The sequence below is a fragment of the Mustelus asterias genome, chromosome 16, assembly GCF_964213995.1.
Source record: "Mustelus asterias chromosome 16, sMusAst1.hap1.1, whole genome shotgun sequence".
NCBI lineage: Eukaryota > Metazoa > Chordata > Chondrichthyes > Carcharhiniformes > Triakidae > Mustelus > Mustelus asterias.
The window spans coordinates 17326341-17345090 of NC_135816.1; the positions used below are offsets into that span (position 1 = coordinate 17326341).

Here is an 18750-nt window from a genome sequence, read left to right on the forward strand (position 1 = left end):
TGTGTATGTGTGTGTGTGTGTGTGTGTGTGTGTGTGTTGCGCGTGTGTGTTGTGTGTGTGTGTTGTGTGTGGGTGGAGATTGGGTTGGGACAAGGTCAGCCTTTGTTTTGCACACAGCTTGGTGGTTGAATTACCATCAGACAGGTGTTGCCGTGGCTCACAGCTACAGTCGGGCGGCACGATGGCACAGTGGAAATATATCACCATTCTTTTGCAGCCGCTGGGTCAAAATCCTGGAATTCCCTCCCTAATGACATTGTGGGTCAACCCACAGAACATGGACTGCAGTGCTTCAAGTAGGCAGCTCACCAACACCTTCTCAAGGGCAACTAGAGATGGGCAATAAATGTTGGCCAGCCAGCAATACCCATGTCCCATGAATGAACCCCCCTATGTGTTTATTCTGCTAGTCCTCGTGACACTAAGGGGCAATTTAGCATGGCCAATCATCCTAACCCGTACACCTTTGGACTGTGGGAGGAAATTGGAGCACCCAGAGAAAACCTGTGGATTCAGGCCAAGGTGTGACTTGATTCCTTGATTCCAACTCTCATTTCCACTTCTGGCAACATGGGGGCATGGAGGGTGGGTGGAAGATTGAGAGAGTGAGGTTTGAGGGTCTGACAGTCATAACTATAATTGGGCCAATATCCCAATAAATGGAGGCAGGCTTTTTAGCCTGGCAAACCAATCATCCACCCAACTCTGTTGCTGCCTCAGAGTTGCCTCTGGGGTGGTGCACCTGTTTCCACCTTCCCTCGCCTCCTCAGAATGAAAATATGGTGGTCAAGTCCTCCTTAATAGAGAGGGTGGTCATGGAATAAGAAACTTTCCTGACCAATGTTTCCCATTGGATCCACAAAAAATTGATGCGACAAATTTCTAGAATTCTGTGACAATCCCTTGTGATCAGACAGGCAACACTGTCAAGGTTCATCATCAATAATGATTACTAAGGGGAGGTACTCAAATGTACTGGGCTGTCTGTTATTCTAAAGAGCAATCCATTCTATCAGGGCAGGAAGCAATATCCCTCGTGGGAGAGTTTTTTGTATGGGTGTGTTTGCATTTATGGGAGAGGCAGATGCTTCTCGTAGTCTAGTCGTGTGTGTAGATAATCAGGGCTCTATGCTATTAGAAAACTTTTTGGAGTCAGCTATCCTGGTATCTAATTAACTGCAGCATAAACAGAGACAGAAACCATAGTAGCCTGTAGTCAATGTAAAGAAGATTTTAATATATCATCCCCTTATCAGCTTGTACCATCACTGCCTCAAAGAACTTCATGCTATGAATTATGTTTGGAGCATTGAGGCTACTGCCTCTAGGGAGCTGCAAATTGGCCCCCTCTCGAGATAAATCAGGGATTAATATCAATGATCACATCAGAGTTTTAAGTTTATTTATTAGTTTCACAAGCAGACATAGGGAGAACGTGCAGACTCTGCGTAGACAGTGACCCAAGCCGGGAATCGAACCCTGGTCCCTGTGCCACTATGCTGCCCAGTAACCTAACTGCACCCTTAATGTGTTGTTACCTCATTCAAACTTCCTGTACAAGTATTGTTCCTTTACTGCATCTTCCTTTTTTTATTCCTCTTTCAAAATTGGAAAGACAAAAGGCAAATCCTTTAGCCCCCACAACAGACTCCATTCCCTAGGTAGCCATTTGAACCCCTCCATGGTCAACTGTCAGCGCTTTATGATCCTTGTAGAGACTGATAATTTTAAAAAAGAAATTTGAACTTCCAGTGAATGACTGATAGAGATTTCAAGCTTTAAGATGTTTACTGTAACAAACAAACTAAAAGCAACATTGAATAAACACTATTTGAGCAGGTGGCTTATACTCTAAAATAGAGAAAAGATCCCCCCATTTAACTTTTAAAACAACTGAAGATTTCCAGACACAGTTATATTTTACCCTGCGCCATAAGTAGACATGCTATTAAAGATGTTATAGCAGGGCGCTTCGATAAGTTCAAAGTAATCAGGCAGAGTCAACATGGTTTTGTGAAGGAGAAATTATATTTAATCAACTTACTGGAGTTCCTTGAGGAAATAATATGTGCTGTGGATAAAGGGGAACTGGTGGATGTACTGCACTTAGATTTTCAGAAGGCATTTGATAAAGTGCCACATCAAACCAATAAGATCCTGAAGGGTCTTGACAGGGTGAAGGTGGAGAGGATCTTGTGGGAGAATCTAGAATTAGAATCTAGAATAAAAAACAATGGGTCGTCAATTTAAACTGGAGATGAGGTGATTTTTTTTCTCTCAGAGAGTCAGGAGTCTTTGGTACTTTCTTCCTGAAATGGTGGTGGAAGCAGGATCTTTCAATATTTTTAAGGGAAGGGGGTGATATGTTATCATGAGTGGGTGGGATACAGATTTCAGGTTACTATCAGATCAGCCATGATCTTATTAAATGACAGAGCAGGCTTGAGGGGCTACTCCAGCTCCTTGTTTGTATGTTTGCATTCTCCTGGAACCAGTCCCAAGTTACTCTCAGCTTTTTGCTTTCATCCTTCTCAGGTGAGTATCTCTTAATCCATGCCTGACTTTCACTGTGAGGAACAAATTGGAGAATGTTCCCTCTACCCAAAACTGGGTGAATCTTCCAGCCTCATTGAAATCCTCATAACCTCAGTCTCTTCTGAGTATGGGTTTCACAGTGGCACAGTGATTAGCGTTGCTGCCTCACTACACCAGGGGCCCGGGTTCGATTCCCAGCTTGGGTCACTGTGTGGAGTCTGCACGTTCTTCATGTGTCTGTGTGGGTTTCCTCCGGGTGTTCCGGTTTCCTCCCACAGTCAGAAAGAAGTGCTGGTTAGGTGCATTGGCCACACTAAAAAACATTCTCCCTCAGTGTACTCGAACAGGCACCGGAGTGTGGCAACTAGGGGATTTTCATTGCAGTGTTAATGTAAGCCTACTTGTGACGCTAATAAAAATAAATAAATATTATAAGTTCCCACCCGCATTCTTACGTAGTGAACCTTAGAAACCTGCTGCCTCTAGCTCTCTGCTTCCCTCCCGCTCTCTTTCTTGGATTCTTGCAGACTGACCCTATCCATGAGGTTCAGGATATATTGAAAATTCTGCAACCCAATCAGTTATTGGCATCCTATGAACTCTTCCCCACTCAAAGTCCATCTGTAAAGCAATATGAATCACCTGGGTCTTGGAGCCCTCCCACCCCCCGGCCCAAATCCCTTTATTTTTACCAACCAACCATCCAGTATGTCAGAATTCACATGATCCCCCTTCAGTTCTCCATTTCACCCTAAATTAAAGAACTGATCTCAAAATATAGAAAGGAAAGTTCTCCAGCCTCTCGCAGCAGGTTTTCCTACAGTGGAGGCAGCTCACCATTGGTGGAATCTTCCAGTCCTGCCAAAGTCAATGGTGCTTTACATTCTTTGAGGAACCCATAGTGGGGGTCAACTAAACAAACCTTTGAGTGAAGAATGTTGTCACTCATGTAAGTTCTAAGTGGCTGACACTTTATTCCTAGACTGTGAGCTCTGTGGGGCATGGGGTAGCATGATGGCACAGTGGTTAGCACTACAGCCTCACAGTGTCAGGGACCCGAGTTCAATTCCCGCGTCGGGTGACTGATTGTGTGGAGTTTGCAAACATTTGACTGCCTGTGTTGGAGTACTTATTCTGCCAAGCCCCTTAGGAATTCGATATGTTTCAATGAGATCACTTTTCATTCTTCTGACCTCCAATCCCTACTCAATCCCTCTTCATACAGCAATCCCTACTTCCCTGGATATAAAACTAAAAATAAAATCTGAAAGAAAATAGAATTTGAGTTGGATGGCTTCATATATCAAGTACTTAAAGAAAATTAAACATATTATTTTAAACTTGCAGGGTCCAGCAGAATGTATTTTAACTAGGAGGCGTTCGTATTAGTGAGGCTTGAGCTGCTCTCTACATTTTACAGAACAAGAGAAACCAAATAAGCACCGTCACAGCAAAGTGTTCACACAGTAGTATTTATTGAGAAACATAAAGATCTTTCTCAAGTTGATTTTGTATGCGACTATCTCCAAATGAAATGAACCATTGGACTACGGTAAACATATTGAAACCCAATAGTTAGATAGACTGAATGGTCACGGCTTTAGAAAAATCTGACTTACCGATTGTTGTGCGACTAACTTGGCCCCATGCTGAGCGATGATCAGCTTGTCACTTCGAAAATTATGTAATTAGTCAATGGGCCTCTTTGAAAACACAAGCCAGTGCTTTCCAACATCAAGAAACTCATTTTCCGCAGAGCATACTGCGCATTCCTCATTCCATTTTACCGTGAGGTCCTTGTCATTGTCGGATTAACTCCCTCCAAACAAATTTCCCTCAGCGATCTCATTCCAGTTAAAATAACGTTGGATGAAAATACTAATCCTTTTGTGGTAAATTACCCCTCAGATTTTTTTTAAGGTTCTAATCATGTAGTTGTCCTAATAATACTTTACAGATTATTAAAGATGAAATTCAATTGGATTTCTTAAAGACAATGCTCAGGCAATCAGAAACACCTATCTGTAAACAAAAGGCTACAGTCTCGCCAGCCTGACACACTTTCTCCCAGCAGAAAGAAGAAATGCAATAGCAAATGGATTCTGGAGCAAATGGAGCCGGAGAGGGAGTATCTTTGTGAAGATATTTTCTTATTTTTAGCAGCTCTGGCTGCAAAGTGTTAAAATGGCAGACTCGAAATAAATAAACGACTTAATGAGATGGAAGTTACATCCGCTTGTCCAATGATAAGGAGACTGATCTGAAGTTCAGGAACATGAACAGGCTTTATCATTCACAAGCAGAAGCTCAGAGAGAAGAGAACATTTGACTGCCTGTGTTGGAGTTTGCACATTCTCCCCGTGTCTGTGTGGGTTTCCTCCCACACTCCAAAGATGTGCTGGTTAGGTGGATTGGCCATGCTAAATTGTCCCTTAGTGTCCAAAGATGTGTGAGTTGGGGGCATTAGCGGGATAGATGTGTGTGGTTGTGGGGATAGGGAAAGAGTAGGACTGAGGGGATGCTCTGTCAGAAAATTGGTACAGACTCGAAGGGCTGAATGGCCTCCTTCTGCATTGTGGGGATTCTATGATTCTATGATCAGATTGTGCTCTGGGCTAAGAATGCTCGGATATCAAATAACTGTACAAAAAATACCTTCAAAAAGTACATGTTTTGAAACTGTTGATGTGGTTCATGTAAGGTGTCACTTTGACCTCTCAACCAGAAGATTGCAGGGTCAAGTTCCCTTTTGCAGAGCTGGGACTATACAACTTAAACTGGTGTGAAGTTGTAGCATTGAGCGAGTGCTACATTGTTGGAGGTGCCTTTCTTCGGCTGAGATTTCTAACTGAGGATCTGTTTGGGTGGATCTAAACGATCACAAGGTGTGATCTGAAGAAGCTTTTCCTTGCTCTGCTGTAACGAGAAATGCTCTCCCAACTAAATAACCCGCAAAATAAGTTATTCATCCCATTTTGCGGGGTGTTTCTGGGCTGCCATGTTGCTTGCATTACAGCGCTTATTAGATTTAATAGTAATTATTCATGTGAAGCCGAGAGTTGTGATAGGGTGCGCACCTTTACTGACCAGAATGAGGCTCTACAGAGCTATGGGGAAAAAGTAGGGGAGTGGCACTAATTTGGAGAGCTGGCAAAAGGAAACACCATGGGCGGAATGACTTCTTTCTGTGCCGTAATATTCTACACCTTGCAGAGTGTCTCAGGTACTGCAGTTTTGGAATAATAACAAACAGCAAATGTAAGCAAATTCCAGCTCTACCCTAACTCCTCTCAGAATAAAGGAAATGCACCATGTGAAACATGCTGAATTATTTTGCCCTCATTTGAAATACAGAATGGACTGCAATATTTCAAAAACTGTCACTGGCACCTATTGTTCTTTGTCAGCTCGCTCCTGTTTCTCTCCCTCTCCTGAAGGTTTTTGTTGGGATGTGATTCAAAAGACATTTCATAGAATCATACCGTGCAGAAGGAGGCCATTCGGCCCATTGAGTCCACACCGACCACAATCCCACTCAGGCCCTATCCCCATGCATTTACCCTAGCTAGTCCCCCTGACACTAAAGGGCAATTTAGCATGGCCAATCCACCTAACCTGCACATCTTTGGAGTGTGGGAGGAAACCCACAAAGACATGGGGGGGCGGCACGGTGGCACAGTGGTTAGCACTGCGCCTCACAGCGCCAGGGAACCGGGTTCGATTCCTGGCTTGGGTCACTGTCTGTGTGGAGTTTGCGTGTTCTCCCTCTGTCGGCGTGGGTGTCCTCCGGTTTCCGCCCACAGTCCAAAGATGTGCAGGTTAGGTGAATTGGCCAGGCTAAATTTTCCCTCAGTGTACCTGAACAGGCACCGGAGTGTGGCAACTATAGTAACTGGACATACAGTTTCACAGTAACTTCATTGCAATGTGAATGTAAGCCTACCAGTGACTAATAAATAAACTTTAACTTTTAGCAAGGGGAGAATATGCAAACTCCACACGGACAGTCACCCAAGCCAGGAATCGAACCTGGGTCCCTGGTGCTGTGAGGAAGCAGTGCTACCCACTTTGTCTTCCCACCTATTTGCAACCCTTTGGTGTGCTGCACATTATCCATTATATGAGCCTTTACAGTTTAGAGTGGGTGTTTGATATGGAAGGCATCGCAGTTGAGTTTGATTGTATCGACATTTGACACCCATGTACACGCACGCACACACATAGAGGGGGGTGTGCGTATGGGGAGGGGGGGGATCTGCTTCCATGGGGGAGGGATCCTTTTGTCACCTTTTTGACACTTTTTTTCAGAGTGGGCGCCCCAATCTTTCAGGGGGTGAAGTTGCTAGCAGGGCAAGCTTAACGTCATGGGCCCCACCCCCTTCCATTTTTTTCAGTGTTGAAAAGCTGGTGGGAAAAGGCAGCCGGTGGACTGCCTTCCGCTCTTTCTCCTTGGGACCACACATCGAAAAAATAATCCTAAAATTCCGCCCAGTTTAGGAAAAGGGAGTTTTAAAGTTTTATTTATTAGTCACAGGTAAGGTTAAATTAACACTGCAATGAGGTTACTGTGAAACTCCTCTAGTCACTACAGATCGATGCCTGTTCGGGTCAATACACCTAACCAGCACATCTTTCAGAATGTGGGAGGAAACTGGAGCACCCGGAGGAAACCCACGCAGACACGGGGAGAACGTGCAAACTCCACACAGAGAGTGACCCAAGCTGGGTATCAAACCCAGGTCCTTGGCGCTGTGAGGTAGTAGTGCTAACCATTGTGCTACCGTGCCGCTCTAGTCACTATGCTACTGTGCCGCACTTGCTGAATTTTTCCTCACTCCATTCCTTGGGATGGATTAACCAACCTTCGCAGCTCGTAGCTGAGGGCTACATTGCTACAGTCCACTGGATAAACTCACTGGGGCTGCTCAGGAGACAGTTTAGAAATAAGGTGGAGATGCTGGCGTTGGACTGGGGTAGGCACAGTAAGAGGTTTCACAACACCAGGTTAAAGTCCAACAGGTTTATTTGGAATCACGAGCTTTCGGAGCACTGCTCCTTCATCACCTTGATGAAGGAGCAGCTCTCCGAAAGCTCGTGATTTCAAATAAACATGTTGGATTTTAAGCTAGTTTTGAAATAAATATTAAAGTTCACTTTTTCCTGTTTCCCATCTATTGAAGGGACTCATGGTCCTGAAAATCCAAATAAATGGTAAGTATTTGGCTAGAATGGGGAAAGGTTTTATATACCGCTCTGAGCAGTTTTCCTTCCATATTTTTGGACCAAAGTCACAAGCCACTTTTATCTCCAAATTCCTGAGCAAGTTAATTAAAAAGGATGTGGTCGGCAGATTAAGGAGTTTATTTTGAAGGAAGTGCATTGCAATGCTCACATTGAGACTAGAATGGTGCACAGTAACACAACCACGTTCTGCATTTTCATTTCAACCAATCCTTCACCTAAACCGAATTTTAAAATTAAAATCTTGTTGAAAGAATCAAGCCTGGTGATAGGATCACAGGATCACACCAATCATAATGCTTTGTCTTATCCACATCACAATACTGGAACGACCTTTCAAATGAAAGTTAACATCCCTCAAGTCAAAATAATTCAAATTCATTCCGCGGAAGCAACCCTGACTTCTGTCCTTCTCTCTCTGTAATCCCAGCGAGGGCCCGTTTAACCATCCTTTTATCTGCAGCTGTTAATAATTCAGTTTAACAACCCCGTGTAGGACAGCAGTGAACAGAAACATTTTACAAAGGAATTGGTTCGAGTTTTTCCATTTGCCTTTTAACCCTTTCAGAAGAGAGAATCAAATTCACACCTGTTCTAAGCTGACTGCCGACTCAGGGATTCGCTTCTTAACCACACAGGGGACACAGACAATTATTCCCCACCCAGAACGTTTCAACTATTTAACAAGCATTATCGGTTCTTTTTGGAATATTGTCGAGCGCCTGACAATTATAGAACAACTCCGAACTGCGTACTTGCCTTGTTTGCCAGTGTTCTGGAAACATCCAAAAGTAGGAAGTAATCTGAAACGATTATAAGGGAGGGACAAAAGAGTCAAGCATGTTGGGAATAAATTTAGCTGCAAGCAGCCTATTGTTAGAAGAATGATTTCAATGTGTCTTTTTTTTTGTTATAATCATTGAATCTGACAGCACAGAAGCAGAATATTTGGCCTATCGTGACTAGTTTTGCCTCTGGAGCGATGCCAGGGATCCTGCCAGCAGCCAGGCCTGTGCCAAGGGGTTTGCCATGGCCAGGTCTGGGCGCATTGAAGCCTGGGCAGTTGCAGTGTACACCAGGCACGGTGTGCCTGCCTGGCACTCAGCAACGGCGAAGAGCACTGTGGACCTGCCTCTCACCAAGCCCCCCTTCCCCATTCCCACATCTCCATGCCTTCACGAACCATTCTAGCCTTTCCTTTTTTCAAGCTGGTGGCAGATACTTTTCACAGCAAATTTGCATCTTGTTTGTGTGATATTCATGTACAGTATTGCCCAGTGATCAACTGAGAAAAGTTAATTTTTATTTCCTTTGGTGGCTCCCAGAGCAACTTCTGAGATGTATAAAACTGATCAGGATTTGTCCAATCTTTAATAGTTTCATTCCCAGCTCTCTTCCTGACATCTTCCTCATCTTCCCCCCAAATTCACCTCCTGCCCTCTTGACCCTATTTCCACTAAACCGTTGCCCAACTTGCCTTTATGAATTCCACCCAGCCACTATTTTAAATGGCTCTCTCTTTGCACTTTCCCCCACTATTTCCAAACTGCCATCATTAGCTCCTTCTCAAAAAGGGTGTATATTTCAAGAAGAAATTAGATATAGCTTTTGGGGCTAAAGGGATCAAGGGATATGGAGGGTGAAGGTAGGCTCAGGATATACATTTTGATGATCAGCCATGATCAAAATGAATGGCGGAGCAGGCTTGAAGGGCTGAATGGCCTACTCCTGCTTCTATATTCCACGTCTCTATGTAAACTCATCTTTTACCACACTGTCCTGACTAATTAACATCCATCTTTATCCTGCCTTCAGTTCATCTGCTGCTGAAACTTTCATCCAGCCCTTTGTCCTCTGGATTTTATCAGTGAAGCTCTGATTTTGTTAGCTTCTCAAACTCCACCCTGCATTAACTTGACCTAATCCAAACCCCTGCATGCTGCCCACAGCCTAGAAAAATGAGCTAGTGAACATTTAGTACACATCACCATTTAGAGACAGCAGGATAATGAGTCATAGAATCATAGAATCCCAACAGTGCAGAAGGAGGCCATTCAGCCCATTGAATCTGCACTGACACCAACCCCATCCAGGCCCTATCCTTGTAATCCCATATATTTACCCCGTTAATCCCCTGTCACTAAGGGGCAATTTAGCACGGCCAATCCACCTAACCCTCACATCTTTGGACTGTGGGAGGAAACCGGAGCACCCGGAGGAAACCCACACAGACACGGGGAGAACGTGCAAACTCCACACCGCCAGTCACCCAAAGCCGGAATTGAATCCGGGCCTCTAGCGCTGTGAGGCTAACCACTGTGCCACCACCAACCCATGAATATAAAAAAACTTACTTTAAAATATTTTTCAGGAATATAACTTGCGCAATAAGTGACTTTGTGGGGATGTGTGGCAGAGGGAATTCCATTCTCGAAATGTCAGTTCTTTTCTCTCCTTACAGATGCTGCCTGACCTGCTGAGGTTTTCCAGCGTTTTCTCTCTTGGTTTCAGATTCCAGCATCCGCAGTAATTTGCTGTTATTCCATTCTCTCTATTTTTCTTATTCCATTCTCTGATTAGCTGATCGGTGGTTCTTTTTACTCAAGATTCTTGTTAGTGCAGAGCAGTGACCACTAGGTGACAGTGTTCCTCACTAAAACTCCTCTTAAAACCAATTCCAGGAAATATTAACTAGTTATTTTGCAGCAAGTTATTTCTCTTTCCTTATTTTCTCTCATTCTTCAGTGCCCATGGGCACTGGTCCCTATCTAGTTTCATGAGCTGCTGCCCATTCCTCATGAAGGTCCTTGGGCAGCAGGTAGGATCAGGTTGTTTGATCATGAACTCATGACAACATGAGTCTACACTGATGCAATTCACTAGGTATTGATAGGTGAGAGAGGGTGAGGAGGTGAATTGTAGTATCTCTGGTGTATGCAGTGTGCACCCTTCATGACATACTCATGGATATCTTTAAAGCATTGATTTCTCCAGCCACTAGCTGCTCTGTGGCGAGTGATTGCATTGCCATTGATGCAGATGGATTCTCTTATGTATTCGTGGTACGTGGGTGTCGCTGGCTAGGTCAGCATTTTTTTGCCCCATCTCTAATTGTCCTTGAGAAGATGGTGAGCTACCCTGCGGTGTGTGTACACCCAGAGTGCTGTCCGGAAGAGAATTCTAGGATTTTGACCAGCCAGAGTGACGGAATGACAATAAAGTTCCAAGTCAGGATGCTGTGTGGCTTGAAAGGGAACTTGCAGGTGGTGGTGTTTCCACGTGCATCTGCTGTCCATTGCCTGTGAGGTGATAGAGCTCGCACGCTTGGAAGGGTGAGTTGCTGCAATGCATCTTGTAGTTTAAAGTTTATTTATTAGTCACGAGTAGGCTTACATTAACACTGCAATGAAGTTACTGTGAAAATCCCCTTGTTGCCACACTCCGACGTCTGTTCAGGCACACTGAGGGAGAATTTAGCATGGCCAATGAATCTAACCAGCACGTCTTTGGACTGTGGGAGGAAACCGGAGCACCCGGAGGAAACCCACACAGACACGGGGAGAATGTGCAGACTCCGCACAGACAATGACCCAAGCCGGGAATCGAACCCCTGGTGCTGTGAGGCAGCAGTGCTAACCACTGTGCCACGTATGGTACACAATGCTGACACGATGCTTCGAGTGTCTGTTTAAGTTGTTAGACGGGGTGCCAATCAAGCAGGCTGCTTCACCCTGCAGTCTGTCAAGCTTCTTGAGTGTTGGAGCTGCATTTATTAAGACAAATGGAGAATATGACAATCATATAGCAATTTCTCAGACTTTTGTTATCTGTTATCCACATCTGGGATGGAATATTCTAAAACTTTACAACCCAACAAATGCTGAAATTTTTCCGTATCTTTATCAGTCCTAAATGACCTCTTATCCTGAGACTGTGCCTCTGTATTTTAAACCACCACCACCACCTCCCCCCCTCTCCCTCCCCAGCCAGGGGAAACAATCTCTCACAGTTATTTGCCTGTTAAGTCCCTTTGAAATATTTTACCTTTCAACGAAGCTGCTTCCCATTCCTTTATTACTTCTGTTACTGAGAGATTTTTTGGTTTGTGTTCAAGATTCTTTAAAATTTGTTCTTGGGATGGGAGAATCGCTGGCGAGGGAAGTATTTATTTCCCATCCTCACAGCCGCCTTCTCACTCCACTGTAGTCCATGTGGGATAGATATGCTCACAATGCTATGGGGGTAAGGTGTTGTTGAGGGTGGAGCTCCAGAAATTCAGTGACAGTGTAGGACTGACAATATAGTTGCAAGTCTAGATGTGTGTGGCTTGGTTGCGAATTTGCAGGTGGTGATATTCTCATGTATCTGCTGCCATTATTCTAAGAAGTGCAGAAGCAGGCCAAATGGCCCATTGAGTCTGTACCGATTCTTCAACAGAGCATCTCGCCTCGGCCCTATCTCCGTAACCCCATGTATTTAACCCACTAGTAACCTACACATTTTGGGATACTAAGCGACAATTTAGTGTGGCCAATCCACCTAACATGCACATCTTTGGACTGTGGGAGGAAGCCGGAGCATCCGGAGGTAACCCATGCAGGCATGGGGAGAACGTGCAAACTCCGCACAGTCACCCAAGGCTGGAATCGAATCTGGGCCCCCCTGATACTGTGAGGCAGTGCTGTGTTCATAGGTTTGGAAGGTACTGTTGAAGGTGGGCTGGTGGGTTGCTGCAGTGCATCTTGTTGATGGTACATTGGTGCCATTATGTCTGAGGAGTGGATATTTAAGGGGGTGGATGGGGTGCCAATTGAGTGGGTTGCTTTGCCTTGAATGGGTGTGAAGTTTCTTGAATGTTGTTGGAACTGCACACATCCAGGCAAGTGGAGAGTATTGCATCATACCCCTGACTTGTGCCTTGTAGATGGTGGATGGTATAGGGGAGTCAGGAACTGAGTAATCACTGCAGAATTCCCAGGCTCTGACCTGCTCTTGCGGCCACTGGTCCAGCTAAGTTTCCTGTCAATGGTAACCCCGCAGAATGATGTTTTTGAAGGAATTCAATTATTGTAACACTGTTGAATACCACGGGGAGATGGTTAGTTTTTAGTTGGAGATGGCCACGGGGCAAGGGGCAGGGAGGGTTGGAGCTTCCAGGTCTCTGAGGAGAGACCCTGTCTGTGAAATTGAGTCTGGGCTGGGCAGGTGGGTGGGTGAGGGTGTTGGGATCCCAGAGGGAATCCCGTCTATCAATTTTACACCTCCCCCTCCACCTCAGAACTCGCCTGGGGCGGGGCAGGGAGGGGGGGGAAGTAACATTAGTCACCATTCCTTCACAGTCGTTGGGTCAAAATCCTGGAATTCGCTCCCTAACGGCATTGTGGGTCAACCCCCAGAACATGGACTGCAGCGATTCAAGAAGGCAGCTCACCGCCACCTTCTCAAGGGCAACTAGGGATGGGCATTTAATGCTGGCCAGCCAGCGACGCCCATGTCCCACGAATTAATTTTTAAAAAGTTTAGTTCGGTAAAGTATAGATAATATGTAGAATTTGCCTATAATTATGGCATTACATCGTAGAATTGAATAAATGGTTAAACAAGGCAAACAGACAGAAGCCATTGTGCACACATAGGGACATCTTTGAATCTGACACACCAGATGGAAACTTTCTAAACCCTTATTTATAAACACAGTGGTACAGAGTGTTACAAAAGGTTACAAAGGACATCACTATCACAGCGCAGGAATATTTCAGAAAAAGTAGAATATTTAAAGTCCCGTCTATTCTACAACCTAAATGGCTCATTTCTTTAAGAAAAGAAATGTTGAAAGGATATCAAAACATACCAGGGTCAATTTTATCTGCAAAAGGGCGCACCGACATGTTTTTATTTTAAAAGGATTCATCACACACTCCTTAAATCATTAGCAATGAATTTAGAATCATTAATCAACTGAATTAAAAGATCGCATTCCCGAGATTTAACTTATGCCCATCTTGAAAAAAAGGAAAGGCCATGACCTTTTGGTGACCTCACCATGGACAAAGGAATGTTAAGCTGACCATTCTGTAAAGTTTAAAGTTGAAATCCCTTTTTGTAAAACACAAATTATGAAAATCAGAAACAAGTGAAAGTTATTTATAGGCAGTGATACTGTAAGATATTACAAACAGTTATTGACCAGAAAAATGTTCCCATTGTTCACATTTTAATAAAACAAACCTCAATAATTGGTGAGGACAATTGGCAAGTGCTGAGGAAGACACAAAGTTAAGGATAGCAACATAGAAACATAGTAACTAGAAGCAGGAGGAGGCCATTCGGCCCTTTGAACCTGCTCTGCCATTCATTTTGATCATGGCTGATCATCGAATTCATTATCCTGATCACCCCTTGATCCCACATCCCTTGATCCCTTCAGCCCCGAGATTTATATCTAATTTCTTCTTGAAATCAGACAACGTTTTGGCCTCAACTACATTCTGTGGTAGTGAATTCCACACATACACCAACCTCTGGCTGAAGAAATTTCTCCTCATCTCAGTTCCAAAAGGTTTACCCCTTATCCTCAAACTATGACCCCTAGTTCTGGACTCCCCCACCATAGAGAACATTCTTTCTAATCTACCCTGTATAACCCTATAACAATGTTATAAGTTTCCACGAGATCCACTTTCACCCTTCTAAGCTCTAGTTAATATAATTCTAACCGACTTAGTCTCTCCTCATATGACATCCACTGGTTCTCCTCGCTCAACTCTACATCCTCAAAAAATTCCAAAAGATTCATCAAGCATGATTTCCCTTTTGTAAATCCATGCTGACTTTGTCTGATTATATCACTGCCTTCCAAATGCCGAATTATGAAATCCTTGAGAATAGCAACTTCCCCAGTACTGACGTTAGGCTCACTGGTCTATAGTTCCCTGTTTTCTCTCTACCTCCCTTTTTGAATAGCGGGCTTACATTAGCTACCCTCCAATCTGTGGGAACTATTCCAGAGTCCAAAGAATTTTGGAAAATAACCACCAATGGAGCTACTATTTCCAGGGCCACTTCCTTAAGTACACTGGGATAAAGATTAGCAGGACCTGGAGATTTATCCACCTTCAATCCCATCAATTTCCCCAAAACAATTTCTCTACTAATGCTGATTTCCTTCAGCTCCTCACTAAATCATGTTTCTCTCAGCGCTTCTGGTACATTATCATGTTTTCCTTTCCTCCATTAACTTGGCAAATGGAATATAAAGTAGGCAAATATGAAGTTGTGCACTTTGGTAAGAAGAATGAAGCAGCCAAATATTATTTAACTGGAGAAAGACTGCAGAAAACTGCAGCACAGAGTGATTTCAGGGTCCTCATGCTTAAATCACAAAAAGCTAGCATGCAAGTTCAGCAGGTAATGGGGAAGGCAAATAATATGTTGGCCTTTATTTGAAAGGGAATGGAATATAAAAATACAGAAGTCTTACTAGAGCTATACAAGGCACTAGTTAGATTGCACCTGGAGCACTGCGCACAGTTTTGGTCCCCTTATCTAATGCAAAGAGCATTGGAGGCAGTTCAGAGAACGTTCACTGGGTTGATTCGGGCTGTGGAGGGATTTTCTTATGAGGAGAGATTGAGTGTATTGAGCCTGTACGCAATGGAGTTTAGAAGAATAGGAGATAACCTTATTGAGACATATATGATTCTCAGCGGGCTTGACAGGATAGATGCTGAATAGTTGTTTCCCCTTGAAGGACAGTCGAGAGGACATAATCTCAGATGAAAGATTCACTCATTTAAGACAGAGATGAGGAAGAATTTCTTCTCTCAGAGGGCAGTGAATCTGTAGAATTCTTCACTACAGAAGCTGTAGAGGTTGGGTCGTTAAGTATGTTCAAGGCTGAGATGGACAGATTTTTAATCAGTAAGGGAATCAAGTGGAGTTCAGGATTATCATATCAGATCAGTCATGATCCCACTAAATGGCGGAGCAGATTTGATGGGCCGAATGGCCTACTTCTGCTGCTACGTCTTATGATCTTATAATTAAAATAATTATCAGTAGTAGAAATGAGGTTGCTTCATTAAAAAGAGGAGGAGTTTATACAAAGTAGCAACACACACAGCTGCTAAAGATGATCTAATTCAGTTCAGTGGACTATAAGATAGAAGGGGTTGAACCTTTAGGCCAATGCTTCTCAGGCTGCTGAAGCTCTGGAGTGTCCAGCTCACCAGATAGCTAAAACACTCAGATTTAAGGTAACGCTTCACTTCAGACATTTGATGGATATTCTAAGTCTTTTTTAATACTGGACTCTATATTAGAACTATGATTATGTTTTCCATCTTTCTAGAATCTTTAATGTGCTAATCCACTTGAAGTGTATGGCAAATTACCGTTCTTTAATAAATTTGTAAATATCTCAGTAAAGTATAACACCTCACATAGTATTGTTTGTGCAATCTGTCTTGTACACTCTAAATTGGGGAGATACATTTTTTTGAAGCGGGACTCACCTGGACCCTTATAATATCAGGTAATTATAACCTACCTGATAATTGTTAAAACTGCTTCCAAGAAGGAGGTAATAGCTCTTGAATATTACCTTCCGTGGGTGCGAGGTCATTGCTTGGACCCAAAAGGACTGCATGCAGGAAGTGGTTATTTTCAACTCAAATGAAGATCATTGTTAAGGGGAGGCTCCTGATCTGGGGTGACTCCAAAAAGGAGTTAAGGTTATAAACCACTTCACACGGACCTGTGGGTGTGAATGTTACTTAGTGCTTCTGAGCTCAAGCTTGGAACTTGTGAGGATCCTGATGCACATGGCCACGGAATGCCTTTGGTTTCTGAGGTGTTGGAAACTGCTGAACAAGGTACGATCATCAGCAAACATCCTCACTTTTGACCTTACGGTGGAGATAGTCATTCATGAAGCTACTGAAGATGTTTGGAACTAGGACAATGTCTTGAGGAATTCATGAAGTGATGTCCAGGCATTGAGTTGATTGACGTCCAACAACAACCATCTTCTCTTGTGCTGAGTATGACCGCAGCCAATGGAGAGCTTCTTCGATGCATCTCATTGACTCCAGTTTGGCTAGGGCTCCTTGATGCCCCACTCATTCAAATGCTACCTCGATAGCAAAGGCAGTCACTCTCACCTCACCTCTGAATTCAGCTCTTTTGTCCATGTTTGCACCAAGGCTTTAATGAAGTCTGGAGCTGAGTGGCCCTGGTGGAACCCAACCTGGCCTTTTGCGAGCAGATTATTGCTGAGTGATGGCTTGATAGCTCTGTCGACTATACATTGCTGATGATTGAGGGTAGGATGATGGGTCAGTAATTAGCCTGATTGGATCTGTCCTGCATTTTCTGGACAGGACATATCCTGGTGAGTTTCCACATTATCGGGTGGATGCATTTGTAGCTGTACTGGAACAGCTTATCTCAGAGCACATCTAGTTCTGGAGCACAAAGCCTTCAGTTCCACAGGCAGGGTAGCGTCAGAGTCCATTACCTTTGCTGAATGCAGGCCCTCCAGCTGTTTCTTGATATCATGTGGAACTAATCGACTTGGCCGAAAACTGGCATCTATGATGCTGTGAACCTCAGATGGAGACTGACGTGGATCATCCCCTCGACACTCCCAATTACAAATACTGTAGCCTAGTATTTTGCGCTGACATTCTGGGACTCTATGAATTTATAACCCTTATGAACTTATGACTCCCTGATCATTGAGCATGGCAACTACTGGAGCTTGCTCCTGTGGTTAGTTGTTTAAATGTCCACCACCATTCACGACTCGATGCGTCAGATCTGCAGAGCTTAGATCTGATCCCTTGATTGTGGGGATCACTTAGTTCTACGTTATGCTGCTTCTGTTATTTAACATGCAGGTAGTCCTGTATTCTAGCTTCACCAGGTTGACAGTTCATTTATAGCACTGCCTGCTACTTCTGGCATGCTTACCTATGCTCCTCGCTGAATTAGTGTTGGTTTAGTTTGATATTAATGGTTGAAACAAGAATGTGCCAAGTCATGAGGTTACACATTGTGGTTGAGAACAATTTGCTGCTACTGATGACCTACAGTGCCTCATGGATGGCCAATTTACAACTGTCACATCTGTTCTGAATCTATCCCATTTAGCACAGTGGATGTGATATAGGGTGTACTCTGTGTGAGGATCATAATTCATCTGCATGAGGACTTTGTGGTGGTCACTCCTACAAATATTGCCATGGACAGATATATCTGTGATAGGTAGATTAGAGAGGAGGTGGTCAAGTATGTTTTTCTTTATATTGGTCCTCTCACCATCTAGTGCAGACGCAGGCTGGCACTCATATCTTTCAGAACTTGGGTCTGTGAGGAATGGTGCTTCCGAGCCATTCTTCATGATAGATATTGAAGTCTCTCACATCCTGTGCCCTCGCTGCCTTCAGTGCTTCTTCCAGTTGGTGTTCAATATGGAGGATTACTGACTCATTAGTTGAGGTCGTGCAGTGGATGGCAATCAGCAGGAGGTTTCCTTGCCCGTGTTTGACCTGATGCCAAGAGACTTTGTGGAGTCCAGAGTAAATGTTGAGGACACCCAACACCACTCCCTCTTCACTGTCCTCAACAAATATGTGCCGCCATGTCTGGTGGGTCTGTCCTGCTGGTGAGACAGGACATATCCGGGGACGGTGATGGAGGAATCTGGGACACTATAAGATATGATTCAGTGACTATGACTGTCAGGCTATTTGCTTGGCTTGACAATGAGACAACTCTCCTGATTTAGGCACACGTCCCCAGATGCCAGTGAGCAGTTTATCTACAAGATGCAGCCTCCACTGAGCAGGGGGTGCCCCTTTAGTGTTTCTGGTGCTTAGGCTGATGTCAATTGGTCAGCCCAGTCCTTTCTCTTCCCGGGTTTTTCTCTACAGCTGTTTGATATAACTGAGAGGCTCCTTGGCCTTTTCAGAG

General features: G+C 44.0%; 1 protein-coding gene across 4 annotated transcripts in view; it reads right to left on the reverse strand.

Moving 5' to 3' along the window:
* Positions 1–18750, reverse strand: part of LOC144505031 (fibroblast growth factor 1-like) — a 41421-nt gene that overhangs the window by 18441 nt on the left and 4230 nt on the right. Inside the window, exon 1 of one of the 4 annotated variants that reach the window (XM_078230703.1) lies at positions 4155–4654. The exons of the other annotated variants lie outside the window; for them this stretch is intronic. The gene's annotated coding sequence lies outside the window, so the exon portion shown is untranslated. Of the gene's footprint in view, positions 1–4154; positions 4655–18750 lie in introns of those variants that run through there. 4 annotated transcript variants of the gene reach the window in all.